The 20,510-nt window shown below is 34.9% G+C and overlaps 1 protein-coding gene and 1 long non-coding RNA gene across 3 annotated transcripts in view; one reads left to right on the top strand and one right to left on the bottom strand.

Annotated features, from left to right (window-relative positions):
• The window catches only part of LOC6579069 (potassium voltage-gated channel subfamily KQT member 1), a 63,249-nt gene that overhangs the window by 18,588 nt on the left and 24,151 nt on the right, over positions 1 to 20,510 (bottom strand). The gene's annotated exons all lie outside the window — the stretch shown is intronic.
• LOC122757705 lies at positions 15,283 to 15,983 on the top strand. Its single transcript, XR_006357816.1, has 2 exons — positions 15,283 to 15,721; positions 15,783 to 15,983. It is a non-coding gene; the product is annotated as an uncharacterized LOC122757705 (long non-coding RNA).

Here is a 20,510-nt window from a genome sequence, read left to right as displayed (position 1 = left end):
TTGTTTTTGTTTTTGTGTGTAGGTCGCCGTCATGCGCACAGGGGCGGATTTGCAGGAAGCTTTTTCGTTCAAATTATGGTTTGGGCGCTTCGAAAATATTTGGATATTTGTTTTTTTATGCCGAAATTAGACGATGCAATAAGTTCTCATCTGATGTAAGTCTCCTGCTTATGCTACTAACGGTGCTGCCGCCCCTACAGCTCCAATCAGATAAGAACTTATCACAACAATTTTGATGCCACCAAATAGAAATGAATAGAATATCTATCAATACGCATTTCGCGTGGCCTGTTTTGTTTCAAATTTCTTTTAATTTTTTTTTTTTAATAGATTTTTCCAATTTGTGTGGCTAGCGCCCAAAACTGAGGCCTCATAAACTAGCCCATAGCGCGGCTGTAAATGTCTGATGACGACGACCTTGCGACGTAAATAAATATACATACGCTACATTACGAAATTGTATTTAGCTAAAGCAAATACAAATATTGTTGTGGTGCTTTCGGTTTTAAACAGTTTTTCTGGGGCAAGCAAGAAATAGAATTTGTAGAATTATAGAAATTTTGTTTTCTATAATAAAAACACATTTACAATGACCTTGTGCGTTGTGCACTTGGCAGCGGCCCTAGGTAAACACAAATATCATAGACTTGGGCGCCCTGTTATATGGCGAATGCGCTACCGTTTCCATTCCGTCTGGAAAACAAGTTATAAAGTCAACGGTCATGGGACAGTGAAAACGCGCTATAACAAACTACCCCGTCACGTAAAGATAAGAAAACTCGCGTAGCAAATTTTTATTATGATTGGCAGCATTTAACTGTAATCTAGGGGATGATTGCAAATGTGCAAGTATTTTTAAATTTCCATAGCCTTGGCTCGAATATGCCGTTACAGTTGTACAATGCGCCGCTGTTGTCGTAACAACTCAGTGGGGTTCACTTTGTTGACAGCTTGAAAGGTGCGCAATAAGCGAGTGAGTTTTTAAAGTGAGTGGGGGTGGGGACGGCGAATTGGAACAGTCAGAGAGTGTGTGAGAGAGAGCACGAGAGCGATAGTGAGAGCGAGTTAGCGTCTCAGTGAGAGAGAGCACGCGTCGTGAGCGCGCCAATTTACAAAGCTTATGGCGCACATACACAGCTGTGCTTTGTTGACGTTGTGACCAGCATGCAGAAGTACACACACACACACATACACGCAAACGCGAGCACACGAAAACACAAACATATGTTTGTTTGCATTGACGCTGAAACGAAACTGCGCAGCAAGTTGAAAGCTTTCGACGTTCAGCTGATTGTGTTTGCAATGCATGGCAGACGTGTGAGCTTTTCTCTCTCTCTCTCTCTCTCTCTCGCTCGCAGAGCTTTATCACCATGTGCATGCCTGCTACAACAACAGCGAAAAACAGATGGGCAGCATTGTGACAATGGGGGGCCATAGCACGAGCATGGGCATGCCAATTGGGGGGCGTTACAAATTTGATTTGCACAAAGCATAACGTTTGACGCCTGCCTTTTTTATGACCCGACTCAATTTACTGCTGCGAATATTGAGCATTGTCACTGAATATGCGCGAGCATGCAGAAAAGATACAAATATTTCTACTCTTCTGTTTTCCACTTGGTCAAATAACAGAAAAAAATGCGAGGAAAATGTCTGACGAGGGTTTCAATCAATTTACATATGTAGATTTGATTATTGCTGTCACTGGCTTCGAGTGCTCCACAGAATGTGTTTGAGATGAATGCACGAGTAGTACTCTAATGCATATAGTATCTGTGTGTGGGTGAGTGTGTTTACTAGTGCTATTTGTTGGATCAATAGATGCAGTAAAAAATAGCAAATAATGCAATTTCAATTGCAACAGATGTCAGCCTATAGATTTTCGTGTTACCATTTGCATTACACATTTTTGACATATTTTACAGAATGGAAATTTGTAGGGAATTTCGCAAAAATAATAAACAAACGTTGTTATTTTCTTGTTTGTTTTTTTTTGTTTTTGTTTTTTTTTTTTTTTTTTTCAGTTAAAAAGTATTTTAATTCAGAGCAAAATTTAAAATTTATATATAGCAGCTACTATAGATAGATATTATGAGTTTAATTAAAGAATTTCAATCAAATATAAAAATTAAAACTAATTAAATATAAAAATTATTAAATAAAAACTAGTGCAATCAAAATGGCTGTCAACTCTCTATATATATCTAAAATATATGTTAACTGGAATCAATGTGTATATATACAATATAGGTATTATATATACATTCATATACATGTACATATATCTACCCAAACTCCTTTCGCATTTTCCACTCTAATTAACATAACATCTAGCTGAGCTTTTGATTTACATTCGAAATACAATTGTTTTCGGCCTTGAAGAAGTCAACAATAAACAATAGTTAGCAAACATCATAAAAAAAGACCCAAAACAAAGTAAAAATCAAGCCAGTCATGACTCATTTGCAGTTAAGCAGAGCTCCAATGGAGGCACAATAAAGTTTTTCTTTTTTTTTTTTTTACTCATAATCTAAAAAAAATAAACAACTCATATTAAAATAGTCAACAGAATTTCGTGAGGCTCATTGTACACAACAATTATGTCTTTATTAATATACGGTCCAACGAACCATATCGTTCAAATGTATCTCAGACATTTGAAGGCGTCACACATATACGTATATACCATGGTATATACATATGTATATGTGTGTGCAGACAATGCCTATATGTCTAGTCTATAATTATCTGTGGAAAGTCGCATTATTCGAAAATGCGATTTTGTTATGGTTTGACCGGCATTTGTTTTGAGTGACACAGAGAGAACGACAAATAAGCCATTTGTCAATAGATTTTTAACTGAGTCGAGAAAATCGTTTTAATTATCCATCATATATCATTATTGTTAGACTGTTTAGAGTCGCGTTTGATAAGTGTGAACAGAGTATGTTTGATTGTTTCTTGTTATCTGTTTGTCATTTCGGATTATTGTTTTAGTAAAAGGGTGTCAACTGAAAGGGAGCGTAAATAGTATAAATGGGGTATATCAGTTTTGTGAAAAAGGTATCTTTATGAAGACTTGATATGTGTTTTATAACTCTGTCTGCAGCTAACACACTTTCATATCTCTTCAAAAAGAATCATGCATGTCGACTTCAGTCAGATAAAATATATACTTAAATCTGTTTTAGAGTAAAGAATTTTCTGAACAGTTACATTCATATTAGTTTTTTTTTCCCCCAAAAATATTATATTGCATATCTATAAAAGATAGACTTTGTAATAGATTGAACTGTTTACGTAGCTTGAGCGCGTATTCGGCAGTCAGTTTCGTCCGGCTGAAATTTTTTGCTTTTTCTATTTGATTTTATGAACTTAAATTGTTGTAATTCGAGATTCCTAAAAATTTTTTTTGTTGTAATTATAAAATGTTAAATATATATATATAGACATAGACATATGTATATAAAGTGAATTTATTTGGTGAACGCAATTTTATGGCCAATTGGTGTTTACAAAATTGTTCAATGTGTATAAACGTGCATATACTATATATGTATGCATATAGTATATTTAATCAAAGCAAAAACCCAAATAAAAACCAATACGAAATTCATTCAAATCAATTGCGTCAATAAATCCGCCTAAGCTGCATTGTTGTTGCTGTTGTTGTTGTTGTATCTTCTTCGTGCTCGTAAAATTCTAGAAATATTTCGTGTTTTACACAAATGGAAATTTTGACTTTTCGTATGCCCGACAGCGCACAATTTTAACGACTTTAATACGTACATAAACAATGCCCGCTATAAGAAAAGCAATTTTCCCGTCTCAAGCAAAAAAGTCTAGACAGTTTTTGTCATCGTTTTATCACATTTTTTTTCGTAAAATTATTACAAGTTTTTCTTTATATATGTGTGTGTGTGATAACATGCGTTATACTTGAGTTTGACTGTGGTTGCTGCCTGCGAGTTGTTCGGTTTGGTCTTGTGTTGAACAAGTGGTTAACCTTGCGTATGAGTAATGTTTTCTTTATCTGCTTCATTATGCCCGAGTTTTTCCAAACAGTTGTTGATTTGTTACACATCAGCAAATAGCAAACGTATCGAATATGTTTTATAGACGAGATTTATAACTTTGACCCGTTTTTGTCAGCAGGCGAGAGAGAAAGATAGATAGAGAGATAGTGAGAGTGAGAGAGAAAAGTAGAGCATAAATAATTTTCTTATGCTCATAAATTCGTAGCCAATAAATGTGTCTATTTCATTTCGTTTGTCAGACGTTGGCAAATTGGCAAATTGACAAATTGCATAAATGACCCGCATTGAGCGTTATGGCGGCTTGATTGACTGATTGGCTGATTGATTGATTGACTGCCCCTCCGAAAATGATAGTGCGGCTGTTGTTGACAGCACTCATTAGTCGCAATAATATTTACACTCGACCAGATAAAACGTTTCCAATTTAAATGTCAACCGATTTTATTTCTCATGCTTTTTTTTATACCCTGTAAATGTGAAATATATAGTCGAAAATGACATTCAATAAATGGCTGGCAGTTTGAAATATGTTTGCCATATTTTGTTTTTACGGCCATTGATTATGGAGTGTGGTGGCTCGTCTAGGAGAAACATCTAGATGAATTTATATGAACTGCATATATATATATTCCCTATATATATTTGACTATTAATCTTATTGCTCTACTAATATTAATGTTCCCTGTCAATTTTATATCTCTTGCTTCATTCATTTCATTCAGCTTTTCGTTAATATTTGTATATATAAACAGCTGCTATTAGGCCTCGCCTAATGAACCTATTATCCAGTTCTCTGCATCAACTTACCTTCTATTAAATAAACGGTATCTTTAATGAGCTTACTTAATGGGTTAATTTTCTATAATAGCTGTCTAATTGGGCTAGTTTTTATAAGAGCTACCAAGAGCTATGTGTTACATGAGCTTGGTTTTTTAGGAGACAGCAAAGTTGATATCACAAAAAAAAAAAAAAAAAAAAAAAAAAAAAATTACAAAGTAAAAAAAAATGTTTTTTCAAAACTTTTATAGTTTAAACTTGGAAATCTACTGTAGAAAAATTGCATATGAAAAGTATCCTAAATATAGAATTGATTTCATATTTTAACCGCCTTATAATATGTATGTACATGTATTTGGCAGAAGAGCTATCTTTAAAGTTATCTATAAGAAAAGCAACTTCTGTAAGCTGCTATATGTTTCCCAGACATATAAAATATAATGAAAATAAATAAATAGATTTTAGATATTAATTATACTATATAAAAATATGTCTACAAAAATCAAACATTTTTTCATTTTTCAAAGAAATCTTTTCTTATATTTGATTTTTTTTTTTGTTTTTTTTTTTTTTTTTTATGTCTCATATGCCCTTTTTTTACAGGGTATTTTGGTAGTCCCTTGTGGTTTCATTTACATAGATTTTCTTGTTTATCACCTCTTTTTGCCTTCATTTTTTACGCTTCAAATAATCTTTTTGCTTTTGTTGCTCTCTTTGTTGTTGTTGTTGCTTTTGTTGTTGGGGCCATCAGCGTTAATTTAATATGCGACATTTGCACTTTTCGGTGCGAGCCAGCGATAACCCAATGTTGTTGTTGTTGCTGTTGTTGGTTGTCACCCACAGCGGATCGGTATCAATTTCTGGGTCGGTGTTTGGTATCTTTGCCCTCCAGTACCCAGTGGCTCTTATTATTATTATTATTATTATTTTGTGGCTGTTGCTACTATTTTGCAGCGTTGGGTTCAATTAAATTGATGCACTTCGTGCTTGGCTCGTAAAAATAGCTGAAATTGCTATATGCTTCAGGTAGTTTTGTAATGCCAACAGCTTGACTTTACGACACACGCATAAAAAAAAATAAATAGACATGAAAGAAGGGGCTAAAAGAGTCGACTTAAATATAATTTATAAGAATATTTCTAAGAGCACTTAGACCAAACGTTATTTATAATGCGAGTAGAGTTTAAATATTTGAAAAAAAATAAATAAATAAAAATAGATTAGTATGAAAATACATTTGAATTAATTTACGAAAAATATCCTAACATTTTTTTTATTTATTAACATACTGAAATAATTTTATAATTTAATTACAAATATTCTGGACTATTTTTTTAAAATTATATATGCAAATTTAAAGCCAGTATGAAAATTTATTCCAAAAATATAGCGAAATGGCTTAAGAATTTCCCTCAACATTTTCAGATACCATCGGATGGAAAAATACATTAAGTTGCCAAATTTCACTTTTAGCTACTGCCATTAAAACTTGAAGTCATACTTAAACTAAATTCATGCTGCCAATTATTTAACTGTTTGGCTATCAAATCGAAATTTATCTCATTTTCAAATTAACAATAGCCATAAACTAAACATTAAAACGATGACTCACTGCCAATGCGGACAGCTGATAAAAGAGAACGAAATAGGAGTATAAATTGCAAAAGAGAGATTTTATATATGTATATATATATATATGTCTATGTGTGTGGCACAAGTGTAGCTCAGTGTTGTATAGAATGTTTTACTTAAGCTAGTAATAATCGGTTTTGATAGTGGCTTAAAGAGCATGAAGTTGTTGAATTATTAAGCAGCAGAGAGACGAGACGAGACGAGGCGAGTCAACTCGAGTTGAGTCGAGTCGAGTTGAGTTGAGTCAAGTAGAGAAGACGCCCTCAGAGAGACCTTCGTTTCAATTGCACTTTCTCAAACATTTGCCATTGCAATTGCAGTTGGCAAATGCATTTGAGCTCATTATATGCAATTAGTGGGCCTCTCTTTCACTTGGCCGGGCCATAAAGCAATAACTGGGCCGGTCAAGCCAACTTGTTAACTGAATTATTCATAACCAGCTCAGGCAAAGGCGTATCACACCATATACCTTTCCCATACATATAGATATATATATCTATATCTATATATAAATATATATATATACATATATATATATCTGTATAGTATATCTCTCACCGTATGTACATATATATGAAGCAGTGCTTGATGTACTCTAAGGGCGCAATTAATTTGCTGGCAATAATGAAATCTAGGACAAAATGTTGGCAAAAGGAAATCGTTGACAGTTGGCTTACAAGCACAAGTTGAGTGTTCTTCTGTTTTTCTCTGTGTGTTATTTTTGCTCTATGCTCGACATGTGCTTGAGCTGATAGACGAACAGATCTCCTGTACATAATATATATTATTCACATCAATATAGTTAGATTTCATGGTAAATTGCTACAAAATTTTGTCTTTATTTTAATTCTGTTATTTATCGATAGCTCCAATAACTGATATGTATGATATATAGTTCGATCGATATTATATTTAAGATAGGTTTATCGATCAGTTTGATAGACATCGATAGCTTGCGTATGTATAACATAGTTTTAAGTGCAATTACTATAATATTTACAAATAATATAGTCTCCGAAATGCTATCGATTAGATATGCTATCGATATGAATGTGTTAAGCAACATTCTATCGAAATTAATATACCGATATATGAATATAATTATTTTCGTTGTTATATAAGTTGATTGCATTAAAGGCCTATAACTAAATTATATTTTACATGTAATTGATAAATTATCGATAAATTCAACAGTAGTCAGATCTATAAGATCATGAAAAGCATTTCAGTATTAATATTTAATCTCTATTCAGGCTAATTCTTGCCTGTAACGCACCTAGTCGCTAGCCTGATATACCCTATTTCGCACATAGTTTTACCTGTAGGGTATATGCTATGTTCGCTGTCCTGAACACCTTGCGCAAAACTTCCACAGCCCCAGATTGAAAATGCGAAATCATTTGTCAGCTTCAGATTGCAGCTACACACACGTAGGCAAATTTCTTTTGCCCTAGATGCGACCAAATGGGCCAAAACGAAACTGCCTGAGCAGGTACATACAGCCAAATAGATGAATCGTTGCAATAGCACATCAATTGTTGGCATTCCCACTCCGTTGCAGACGGTTTGCTTTTTAGAGTCTCATGTTTTAATCAAACTAAAATACTATGGCAGAAAATTACACTTGGCTGGATTTTTTTTTTTTGCTACTACTTCTTCTTCGTCTTGTTATAGTCTTTCTCTTGTATTTTCCCTGTCGTTCTCTTTGAAGTCCTTCGGGCAATGCATGCTCGAAAGCGCAAAATATTCAGAATTTCTGCGTATGTCTGCATTTTACATTTGCCTCTGGTTTTTGTGGATGAAATATATATAAATTGCAGAAGCCTGTTAAGTGGGTTGCCTAGCATAATAGCACAATAATCCCAGCTCGAGCATTGGTGTTGAATTTGAGCCAAGGTGATTCTAGATTAAAAGTTTCAGCCGCCAGCCAAGAACTTCAACAATCAAACATAATTGCTTAAGTTGCCAGGGAAGTCTCTTTATATATTCAACTTTAACGCGTACCATGGCAATTGCTTTCAGCTTAGAGATACTAGAATTTATTCCACAATTTTTTTTTTGCCGTTTGGAAAGGTCAAATATAATAGAATTTCGTTGGCTTGAGAAGGAGAAGAGATTGATATTAAGTATACGCCCTGTGAAGTTTACTTTGCATACGTAGACGAAGTTTTCGAAAGTTTGTTAAAGTGGATCAAATGTTGGAGATATTATGATTGTACATTATGATTGTATTATTAAAAATATTTTATATAATATATAATCCCATATAATTTTAAATATTTTATATATAAAATATATATCGATAAATCGATAACTCAGCTCTCAATTTTAACTAATCCAATTTAGTATAATATAATATTAACATTTAAAATTTAAACGTAAATATCATATATAATTAGAAATATTTACAGCTGTCCGTCTATAGCTATAGCTAAGTATAGCTCGCTATAATTCTTTAGAGAATATAATTTAGCCATAGCTCAGCCAACACTACACTTTGATAATTATTATATACTACCAGAAAATATCTACAATTTTAGCCTGACTAAGCTGGTTGTGATATAAATAGCTCCAACAGTAATTGCTATTTGTATAATTTCAATTGATTGCTGGAGATAGATTATCGAGCTGTAGATACGAGCATGGCTAATACATTTATTGAGTGCTGTTTATCAATTTGGCGGCGCTGTGGCCGACGTAATTGAATGTGAATTCGTTTCGTTACAATTTTCCATCGATGCGATGATCCGCATAATGGTTGGCAATTTTCCGTTTGGTGGCACGCTGATTAGTGTATATTTTGTGGCATGCCACAAAGTTATCAAATATGCCGCCTCAATGAATCACTTTAAGTACGCTAATTTGCTCGCCTAACCATTTGGCATTATCTGCGCTCAACTTTTCTTTATTCTTACTCTTCTTACTTTTTTTTCTTTTTGTGCGGGTATTTTTATATCATTTGCATATTTCGAGCACAGATCTTTGTTGCTGTTATTGTTGTTGTTGTTGTTGTTGTGGTTTTTGTGTTGGTCTTCATCAATCAAATGTTTGTGCGCTGGGCACCCCAAAACAATTGCATATTCATTGTAATTTGTTTGAACAGCTGTCGTCCGAAGTGAAATTCAAACAGCAACTGAATTTTGCGCCGGCAGATGACAGCAAATATTCGCAATAGCAGCGGGCGGGGGAATGGGGCGGCACGAGAGGCCTTTTGTTTGCAGACAGATTATTTAGATGTTGCCTTCGACTTTAAAGCGACACGCAAATGGCTAATGATAATTACGTAAGTGGTTGTGGCTTTGACTGCCAATGCGGCTGCGGTGCCAGTGGTGGAGGCGGTGGCGGTGGCGGTAGCGGCTGCGACACCGACTGCGGCTAAGGTGGCTGCCCAGCGTGTCGCAATTGACGAGCAAGTTTAGTGTGTGTTTGTCCAGTGGCAAGTGGTAAATGACACTGGCTTAAAGTGGCCATGGAAGCTCAGGTAAGTTTGAGCGAGCAACTACAAATGCTTGATTAGAGCTAATTAACGGCGCTTTAAGCTTGGTGTGTGACAGATCTTAAAGTGTGTTGATTGAAGCTTAAATGAGCTTTTTGTGAGTAGGTTTTTGGGGTAGGCTTACAGTCTTTATGTTTTATATATAAAGGAGAATCTGGTTTTAAGCTTAATATGTCAAAGATACTTGATGCTTTAATGAGCTTCATTTATCACAGCTTTGATGAGCTTTAATGATCTGTATTTGCTCCCAAAGCTTTTATACAACAGAATGACTCTCTTCCTAGGCTTTACATATGTCAGACTTTTCAGCTAGCCACTTTAGGCTTTAGTGAGATTTTAAAAATATAAATAGTTTTTTTCTTTTTCCCATAACAAATAACATCATTTAAGTTTTATACAAAATCGTATATTTTTTCGATTCAACTATTTCCTCCGCTAGAATTATTTGATGTGAAGCTTTAATCAACTTTAACTTAAGGAAGAGCTTTAATGTAAAGTACCTAATACAAACTCATTCGAATTGCAGCTCAAGGTGCTCTACATATATGAGCTTCTACAATTATTTGTTATGAAGCTTTAATAAACTGATAACTAAAAGTTCTTTAATAGTTAAAACTAATCGAGAAAGTTACATTTTTCTTAGGCGACTTTCATACAGGATTTTCCTGTTACGTTTTTCTTTCAGTTAGTTTTATCAGCTGCTAATTGCTGGAACTCGTTCAGCTAATGTTATTAGCGCTTTGTTGTGCTAAAACTAATCCACATTTAACGCTTGATGCGCAACATGAAGGTGGCTCCATCAAAAACTGACATACACAAACACCACACACACACACACACGAACACACGCGCTTGCACAACGGAAATAACACAGCGGCAGGCATAATTATAATTATCATCAAATTGAGTTACGTTGTCAGCTGCAGCACGAGCACAACGGGGCGTATGAGTAATAACAACTATAATATACACAGCCATAAATACACACAAATGTCAACTGTTAGTTAGTTAGTTAGTTAGTTAGGTGGTTGGCTGGCTGGCTGGGTGGATACCTATATACATTAATATCCAACTACATGCATCAGCCTGTGCATACGGCTATTATTGTTAAATGCATTTTGCACTTGTGATTCGTTTAGCTCGCAGCCTTGGCCTACGGCCGGGCCACTTAGTTTGCCTTTACATTTCCAGCTAAACAGTTTCAAAGAGCTCACAAATATTTACTTAAACTCACGCACACACACATACATACACATATATAAATATATGTATAACAACATTTTCAGGTTTATTTGTACATTTTACATTTCCGAGTTAACGAAAAGTTTTCGTTAAGAATCTGAGCATTTCGCATAGCTCTGGCAACCGAAAATTCCTGTTGTGGCAAACTTTTCGAGTTTACAACTTGGAGCCGCGCATTAGTAAATTGGTTATGGGATTTATGCTTTAATCATGAGCGATTTTATGTCGAACATGTGAGTTAACTCTAATTAAGGGCGTAACTGACATTTTACGTCATTTTAAGCCGTGCGCCAAACTAATTAATCCTTCAGTATTATGCCGTAGTCAGCTTTATTATGATAACGTAATGAGTTGAAAATTTAGGGCATTTTTATGCTCGCTTTTGGGCCAAACTTTTGCGCAACTTTAATATCGTAGCATAGTTTTTGGGGCTTGCCGGTTTTTATATGAAATTTTTAAGGAATTTATTGGCAAATTGCGGTTGGCAAGGAGTTTTTTTTTTTGGTTTGATGCTAAGCTGAATTTATTACAAAATAATAGTTGAAAATGGATAGAAGGAAAAGGGAGAGTTATAATGAAAAAGAGTTTTGACAAGCTCTAAAGCTATAAAATATTGATATTGATTGGTATTAATTTAAGATAAGTTAGAACTCGAGTTTGTGATATCATCTAGACATTTACTGCAGGCTACAGATTTTTTGTTTTGATGGTAAATTGCATTAAAAGTTGACTCAGACAGATGTGCTTAAGATATTTGCAAATGACTATCGCCTTTCTAGGCAAATCTCATATAAACTTATTTTTGAAAAATTTATCTTTAATCTCGTATTCTTGTATCTTGTATCTTGCATCTTGCATCTTGCATCTTGCATCTTGTATCTTGTATCTTGTATCTTGTATCTTGTATCTTGTATCTTGTATCTTGTATCTTGTATCTTGTATCTTGTATCTTGTATCTTGTATCTTGTATCTTGTATCTTGTATCTTGTATCTTGTATCTTGTATCTTGTATCTTGTATCTTGTATCTTGTATCTTGTATCTTGTATCTTGTATCTTGTATCTTGTATCTTGTATCTTGTATCTTGTATCTTGTATCTTGTATCTTGTATCTTGTATCTTGTATCTTGTATCTTGTATCTTGTATCTTGTATCTTGTATCTTGTATCTTGTATCTTGTATCTTGTATCTTGTATCTTGTATCTTGTATCTTGTATCTTGTATCTTGTATCTTGTATCTTGTATCTTGTATCTTGTATCTTGTATCTTGTATCTTGTATCTTGTATCTTGTATCTTGTATCTTGTATATCATATCTTATGTCTTCTATCTCTATCTCCTCTATTCTCTTTATTTTTCTCTATCTCTATCTGTCATTTAATGCCCGCCATTTGTATCTAATCTCATAAGTTTGACTAAGCAAACATGACTTTGATTTCTGTATTTCGTTTTATTCCGCCTCTCTTAATGGACAATGACTTTTGCTAAAATGCAGTCTGTAAGTCCGCAGTGCAATAAAATCGTATTACTTTTGCAAAGGCAAATATCGCTTGGCGTGCGGCAAGAACAAACAACTGTTACTTTCCCTTTGCCATATGTTAACGCCCCAATCATCGTCCCATACCGTTCTCATCCTGTTGCATTCCGAACTTTCATTGCCGTTTGGCTCAGTGTTTGCGCGAATCAAACAATTGTCACAAGTAATTGCGATTGCGGGCTGTGTCAGATAGACAAGTGAGGGCACGTGAGCGGTAATTAATTGGAAATGTCAAGCATCGAGACATTCGAGATTGTCAACCTGTTATCAAGTGCAAATATGCAGCCATCTAAGTGGCATGGCTGTCAATCAACCCGCAGCTATTCTCACATTTATGATATGCAGACGTCAAAGGCAAAAAAAAAAAAAAAAAAATGAAAGGAAAATGAGGAAAAGCCAAAAATGTTTAAGCGTCGCCTATCGACTTTCCTGCTAGGCTTGGCAGGTGTATGGGTGCTAGGTGGCATGCAACATGTTGCAAACCGACAATTAGCTGCCTCTACGACTTCTTGCTGCCACATTAGGTGCCAAGCCCTGCCCAGAGTAGGCAGCGTGTGAGCAAGAGTGCGCTTGCCCTAAAGGACCGACGCGTTGTCATTTCTTATGGCATTCAACTTAATTGCAAAAGGTGTGCTCGGGGGTGACTTCATATGTGTGTGTGTGCGCTAGTGGGTGTGTGTGTGTGTGTGCGCTAGTGGGTGTGTGTGTGTGTGTGTGTGTGCGCTGACTCTGGCGCAACGTTGCGTATGAGCAACTTTTGAATAATTAACTCACTTCAATGGCACTCGCTACGTTTTTGTGTCTTCCTCCCGCTCTCTCTCTCTCTCGGTCTCTCCCTCTCTCACCTTTTGTCGCCCTTTTTGCCCACTTCTTGGCTGTTCATATTTGTGGCACAGTTTCTGCGGCTGCCACTTGATGTAGAACGTTATAAAGTAAAACCGCGCTGCAAGATCATTTGATATGCATAAATTAAAATGCAACCGCTACACACACACACACACACACAAACACACACACACACACACACAGCTTCAGCTTCAGCTACTGCTGGCGACTCGACTCGACAGCTCCTCTTGTCAATGCAACCATTTTGCAATGTTCTTAATGGAAGCTGCCAATGTGTGTGTGGGTAGGGGGTGGCTGGATGCATGTCCATGTGCGTGTGTTCGTGTGTAACGGCATTTTGTATAAAATACACGCTGACTTCATAGCCTTCGATATAATATTGCATTTTTGGCCTCTGACACTTTGCCAATAACTTTGCCTACAAAAACTATATTTTCATTAACACTCAGGCATAACCACATACCCACACACACACACACACACACACACACACACACACACATACAGCAAGTAGACAGCAAAAAATAAGCCAAGTTTCTATTAAGTTGCAGTCTATAGTAGCTTAAGCTCTTCAGCTTATAAGAGCCTTGATATTTTCTTTTTTCTCTTTTGTTTTTTCCATGGAAAAACTTTGTTAAGCTGAATTTTGAGTGAAGAGATTTTAGGAAAATTATTTTTTTTAATCAATATAAATATTAAAGAGATATGAGCTGTTGAAAAGTTAAGCATGAGTATACGAATTTAGTGTATATGCATTGAAATATATTAAATATTTTAAATTAAATTGAGGCATTAAATCAAAGTATGATTATTTTAAGAATGTATTATTGAATTAAATATTTAGCACGAATAATTTAATTATTTCAATAAATTACAATCAAAAAATAATTTAAAAAAATGTATATGTATAATATTGAATTTCTAGTACTACTTTTTCTATGAAAAATTTATTCTTAATAATTCATTTCCTTGTAATCTATTCTAAGCAAAAAGTGAAAATTTTCTTATATTTCAATAGAAAAAGTACCGTTTCATTTGCTTTAACTTTTTGTATGAACACCACTTCATATATATACATACATGTATATATATAAATAAAGCTGATTAAAATATATATGTAGTATTCTCAGACAAAGCTTTCAAACATTTTTTAAAGTATAAAAGATCCACTAAAAAACAGAGTGTTCCGAAAACTAATAAAATTAGTTTGGCAGCTATCAAAATTACTTTTGGTGGCAAAATATTCGACAAACGGGATTTTCAAAAATCAATTTGCCAAAAAAAAGAGAGAAGACACTAAACGTGTTTGAAAGTAGTCAAAGTTTGGCAAGTTTTTTGGCAGCGCTTGCAGCAAAGTGCTGCCGCTGTTGCAGCAGCTGCGCCAGTTGCAAGTTTGATGAACCCCCCCAGAGCTGTGTACGGGTATCAAACCCTGGGCCAATGTCGCATTGCTGAGCCATTGACATTGGTTTTGATATTGCTCGAATTATTCAGTTTCCTTTTTTCTCGTTTTCTTTTGCGTGGCTGTTGCTTGTTGCACGTTGTCAGTTGTCATGCATATATATATATATGTATGCATATATCGGAATCGATATTATTGATTTATGGCTCGACCTTACATATGGCCAATATATATATGTATATACATATATAATTGTATTTGCGCATATTGCGAATGCAAAATGCTAGCCGTATTGTCATTACGGCTGATTGACCAATCCAAAGTCGCATGTCATGTAAATATTTGCAATTACCCAAACGAATGGGTGTAGATATACCCATATATCTCAATATATACAATATAGATATCTGTGCAGGTATGTTGCTGATTTTTGCATTTGACTGATTCAGCAGAAATATCACTTTGATGGCATCATTACAGATTACTGCGGAAGGCAATCAATAAAGCACCTGCGCATCAAAGGCAGCCAATCACAGGGCTACATCTGTCAGATCTACTCTATATAAATTGTATATATCTGTCAGTCAAAAAGTCTGTTTTTCTTTTTTTTTTCTGTTTTGTTGGCTAAAGTTAGTTGGCGTGAATAATTTCCACTAAATACAATAAAACCATTTAGCTTGGGGCGCTCGAAATTTACATAGAAATGAAAGCCTCGCAACCGGAACTGTGCCACAAAATAATAATAAAAAATACAAGTGAGTGACTCGTAGTAGACTACAAGATACCCTATGTGACAACATGCGAGGTTGATTCTAGTATGGACATAGAAATCATTGAGGTACTCGAGACTTTGGGGGCAAAAGGAAAGAAGAAAATTATTCGTAGCTGTGCGTAGCTCAGGAGAGCTTAGTACCCAAATTATATATCTCCAGCTCTTACAGTTTACGAGATATATATAAAAGAAATTTCACAATTAATTATGATAAAATAAAATAAATTATTACCATATTTAGAAAATTTTACCCTTAATCGAAAAAAATATAATTAAATACTAAAATATCTAGCAAGATATATCTAGTGTGAGTTTCAATAGTTCTCATAATAGAGCTTTTAGAGAATCAGATAGACAATAAAAATATAATCATTGGGATTGCCATGGTTGAAGCTCCCTCCCTAAATCACTCAAGAAAATTCCTGTTCCACAAACAACATACCCAAATTGCTGATTGAGTTTGTAGGGTATGAAAAAAAGTTGATGAGCTTCTGTTTTGTGGACTCTGGTTTAAGGACCAGCACTGGAGAGGGGGGCGGCGCTGATGCCCGCCCGCGGATGTAAATAATAAAAAGCACATTAAACAGCATTTTCTTTCATTTCGAAACGACAACGAAAACGAAAACGAAACAATTCCCAGTTTCATTCGTACTAGGGCACATACAAATATACACATAAAACCCGTACACACACACACACATAGAGAGTCCGGCCCAAAAAGTATGCTATAGTTGTTGTTATTGCTCTCGTTGTTGTTGTTGTGGTTGAGGCTGCTTACTGTGTCGCTTTGACACTTGGGCAGCCGCATTACTTGAAGAGGGAAAGAAGGGGAGAGGGGAAGAGAGAGAGAGAGAAAGAGAAAGCTACTGCGGCTACGGCCCACTTACGGAAATGCACTTTGCACTTAAATGGACATTAGATTTCGCCATGCAGTTCATTATAACAGCATCAGCCGATGACCACTCAAAAGTGTGAAGCATTTAAAAGGGGTGGGGGGAATATATTACGTAGATGTGTGTGTGTTGAGGAACTGTTGGAAATGTTTCCGAAAAGCGAAAGAGACGACCCATAAATTAATATACATTTTAAATATTAATATATAACAAAATAAATTAATAAGAATAATAAGGCTACGTTTATCAAGAAATTCACAAAAAAAAAATTAAATAAATTTTAAATATGTATAGACAAAATTAATAGTATTTATAGTTAAAGATTCAAATAATGAAACAGCAAAATTAATAATAATAGTACTAATCAAATGGATAAAGGGATAATAAATTTCATTAAAAAAGAAAAAAACAAATAAATAAAAAAAATTTATACATATTTATAAATAAAACGAAGAAATTTAAAAATAATTTTTATAAATATTTTTCTTCTTTAATTAATCGTATAAAAAATATAAGACTAAAATTCTTTTTATCGTATTTTCACCACATATATATTTAAAGAAAAATTCATATTTTTAAGCAATACAAAGAATGCAAATTATTTTACGTTCTTCAGTGAATAAAATATATACAAAATAGCAAAATAAATTCTTTTAAATACATACACGAAAAAATATTATAAAATGTTTATTATTTTATGTTCTTTAACAAATAAAATATAAACTAAATAATAAACCAAATAAATTGTTTTAAATATAATGTTCACCTTTGTAAAGTATTTCTGTGTAAATTTTTGAAAAATTCTTACTAAATTTAAATTTGAATCAAAACCCCAACAAATTGTACCAATATTTAAGCTACAATTGTGTTTTTTAAGCGCTTGACTTAATTAAAATTCGCAAAGAGATATTAATTTGGATGCATGTAAAATATGCAAAGGGGAGAGCCCGCGTTCGTTATCTCGCGTAATTTTTTTAATAAATATGTAATTCGTGGAGAAACGTACAAACTAAGCAGATAATGTCTAAATTATGAATGTTTGCAAACGAATAATGAAAACTGTGCCAATCTCTAGAGCATAAAAGCTTCGTTATTGCCCAATTACTTGGGGCTTTCTCGTGTTTTGTATCGTGTTCTCCGTTGCTTTTCTTTTTGGCTTGTTTTTCCGTGTTTTGCGGCCGGAACATGAACGTTGGCTTTGCCCCGCAGACGTTTGCTGCTTAAATGTGGCAGCTGCTACTTGGGGCCACTTGCAGCATTGCCTGGCACTTTTTGTTGTTGCTGTTGGTTTTCCCCCATTTCTTTTTTTTTGTTTAGTTGTTTTTTTTTATGCCTTTTATTTTCATGTCCAATTTCGCATTTGGCGCACGCTGAGCCTAAAAGACTGCACTTGAAAATTTTATGGGCGCTGCAGTAGTTTTTGGGGCCCGGCCCTGCGCCGGAGTCGAGTGCGGCCCGGACTTGTGAGTTACTGCCAACTGGCTGGCTGAGTGGCTGACTGGCATTATGTGGCCTTTTTTTTGATGATCAATTTTATGATGACTCTGGTTGCGCTCTGTCTGGCTGGCTGCAGCCGTGCCACATATGCCACTCGGCTCCCAATGGCACCGGCTCACCGTCTTCTCAAATGAAATGTGAAATGTAATCCAGCGGCTGCCAAGTGCCATGTTTATTTGCCTGCCCCGGAGTTGGCCAGTGAACCAGCAAAGCATTCAGTCAGCCCAGCACATCACAGTACAGCCAGCTGGCCACAGCCGTCCGTATTCCGGGGGCCAATGTGCCAATTGAGTTTAATTTGTTGAATGCCTTTTGACAGATTTCAAAATTAACTGGTATCACACTCGACTGCATCGCCCAAAAGTAAATGACTCGCAGTTGAGTTGCCGAGTTGCCAGTAGTTATGCTGGCCCATTCCACCCATTCAGACCATATTCGTTTGTGTTTCTGATTGAAGGCATTTCACATTCATTCGATTCACAATGACATTGGCTGAACGTGACACTGGATATGGCAGCAAATAGACTGCGTTCAATTTTAGTTGATTAGCTGGAGCCTACGCTCATGTAAGAGTGAGATAAAGACAGAGACAGAGAGAGAGAGAGAGAGAGAGAGAGAGACAGCCAGAGTTTGAGCAATTATTGTCAAGTTAGCGAACTGAGCTTGGGCATTTTCTAGTCAAATGAAGCCTAATCTGTTTATAGGCTGAGTTTCTAAGCTACTTAGAATGCTGTTTTTGTTTTATTATACCAAAGTTTTTGATGTACTTTTTATTATTTATCTAAAGCGCTTTTAAAACTTTTCTGTACTCTTAAATTTGTTTAATGTAAATTTGACTATGGCTCTAAAGAAGCTTTAAAAGCAATTTCATTACTTTTGAATGTCTTCAAAGGCTGCCTAAATTTAATAGGTAAATATATATCATAAAGGGCTTTACATTTTTGCGATTTATTGAGGTATTGCATAAGAGAGCTGTGCTTTTAGATGTTCTATAATTTTTGTAAATTTTGTATTCCATTTTATGGCTTGCTTAGTAGACTTCACGATAGACAGACCATTTTTGATTTATTTAAATTTGGAATTCCAGTATTGAGTTGACGTCCTCTCTTGAACTTAAGTGACATTTTTCAGCTGTTTTTCAAGCTGTTTACTAAAAGAAACAGCTGTACTCAGCGAACTGCTGTAGTCTATCCAGCTGAATCCGAGTTCTTGTTTGAGATTCACGCCTTAAGATTAATGACCATAATATCTTGAATATGCTTTTAAAGGAAAGCTAACTTTTATAAGCTTTCAAAGTGTCTAAATGTAAGTTGATGCAAGTAAAAAATCCTGCTAACACTTAAGAAAAATCAAACATAATTTACAATCTGCTTATAAGATTAAAAGCTTTAATGAGCTTTCAAAGCATTTAGCCGACTGTTAAGCAGAAAAATCAAACAAGCTGACTAATCCAACATTATTTTCAATTTAATGCGTTTTGAAAGCTCTTTTAGCAGTTCTTATTGAAACTAAATTACACAAGCTATTCTAGCTCTCAGTTTACCTTTCAGCTAGTCTATTCCGAGCTCGGCCAGTAGCTATGTGTTTGCTCTTGCAGATGAGAAGATTTTATTGCACGAATTCACTTGTGAAATTTGATTATGCACATTTTGATGTGGAAATGTAGAGAATATATGTATGTATTCCACAATACACACACACACACATACAGACATAAGGGCTATGGTAATGTGAGTCTATGGCATCTCTGGTTGACAAAGTTTGTTTGTGGCTCTATAAATTTTTAAAGACCTCCGGCTAGTTGTAATCATTGATTTGCCGCAACTTTCCGAGAACTTTAGCTAAGCCGATTATAGTCAACATTATGTGGCTGATTCTCAATTTATTTATATAGTTTTTTCCTTGGATTTTTTTCCCGAGATTTTCAATGCAAAACAGCTGCTGAATGTGGCTTTGCGAAGACTTTACTAGTTTAATCTGTTCTCTACCGGCTCGAGCGCTTAATGCATTTGCATGACCGGAATAACTATCGATAGCAGCGCACCTTGAAGTCGCTTTTGCCCACTGGGCAAGTGGAATAGTCGAAATGCAATTATTGCATGCAATTAACAATTCGGGCCAAGTTTTAATCTGAGCAGCTCTTAGGCATTTGTGGCTTTATATATATACGTATTTTGCGATTACTTCATTTCAAATTTACGAGCGCTACGCTTGACGAATGCTTGCAAGTAATTTAAGCATTTTAAGTGCAAAGGCCGTTTAAGCATTAGGATTTTGTAGGCAGACAAAAATAAAGTCGATAATACTCTTTCTAAATATATAATATAAATATTATTTTCAAAAAATTTTTTTATTTTGCTTTTCAACACAGATTTGAATTTG

Source organism: Drosophila mojavensis, unplaced genomic scaffold, assembly GCF_018153725.1.
Source record: "Drosophila mojavensis isolate 15081-1352.22 unplaced genomic scaffold, ASM1815372v1 contig_80, whole genome shotgun sequence".
Taxonomy (NCBI): domain Eukaryota; kingdom Metazoa; phylum Arthropoda; class Insecta; order Diptera; family Drosophilidae; genus Drosophila; species Drosophila mojavensis.
The sequence above is the reverse complement of the archived record's forward strand: the minus strand, read 5'-3'. Positions and strand labels throughout refer to the sequence as shown.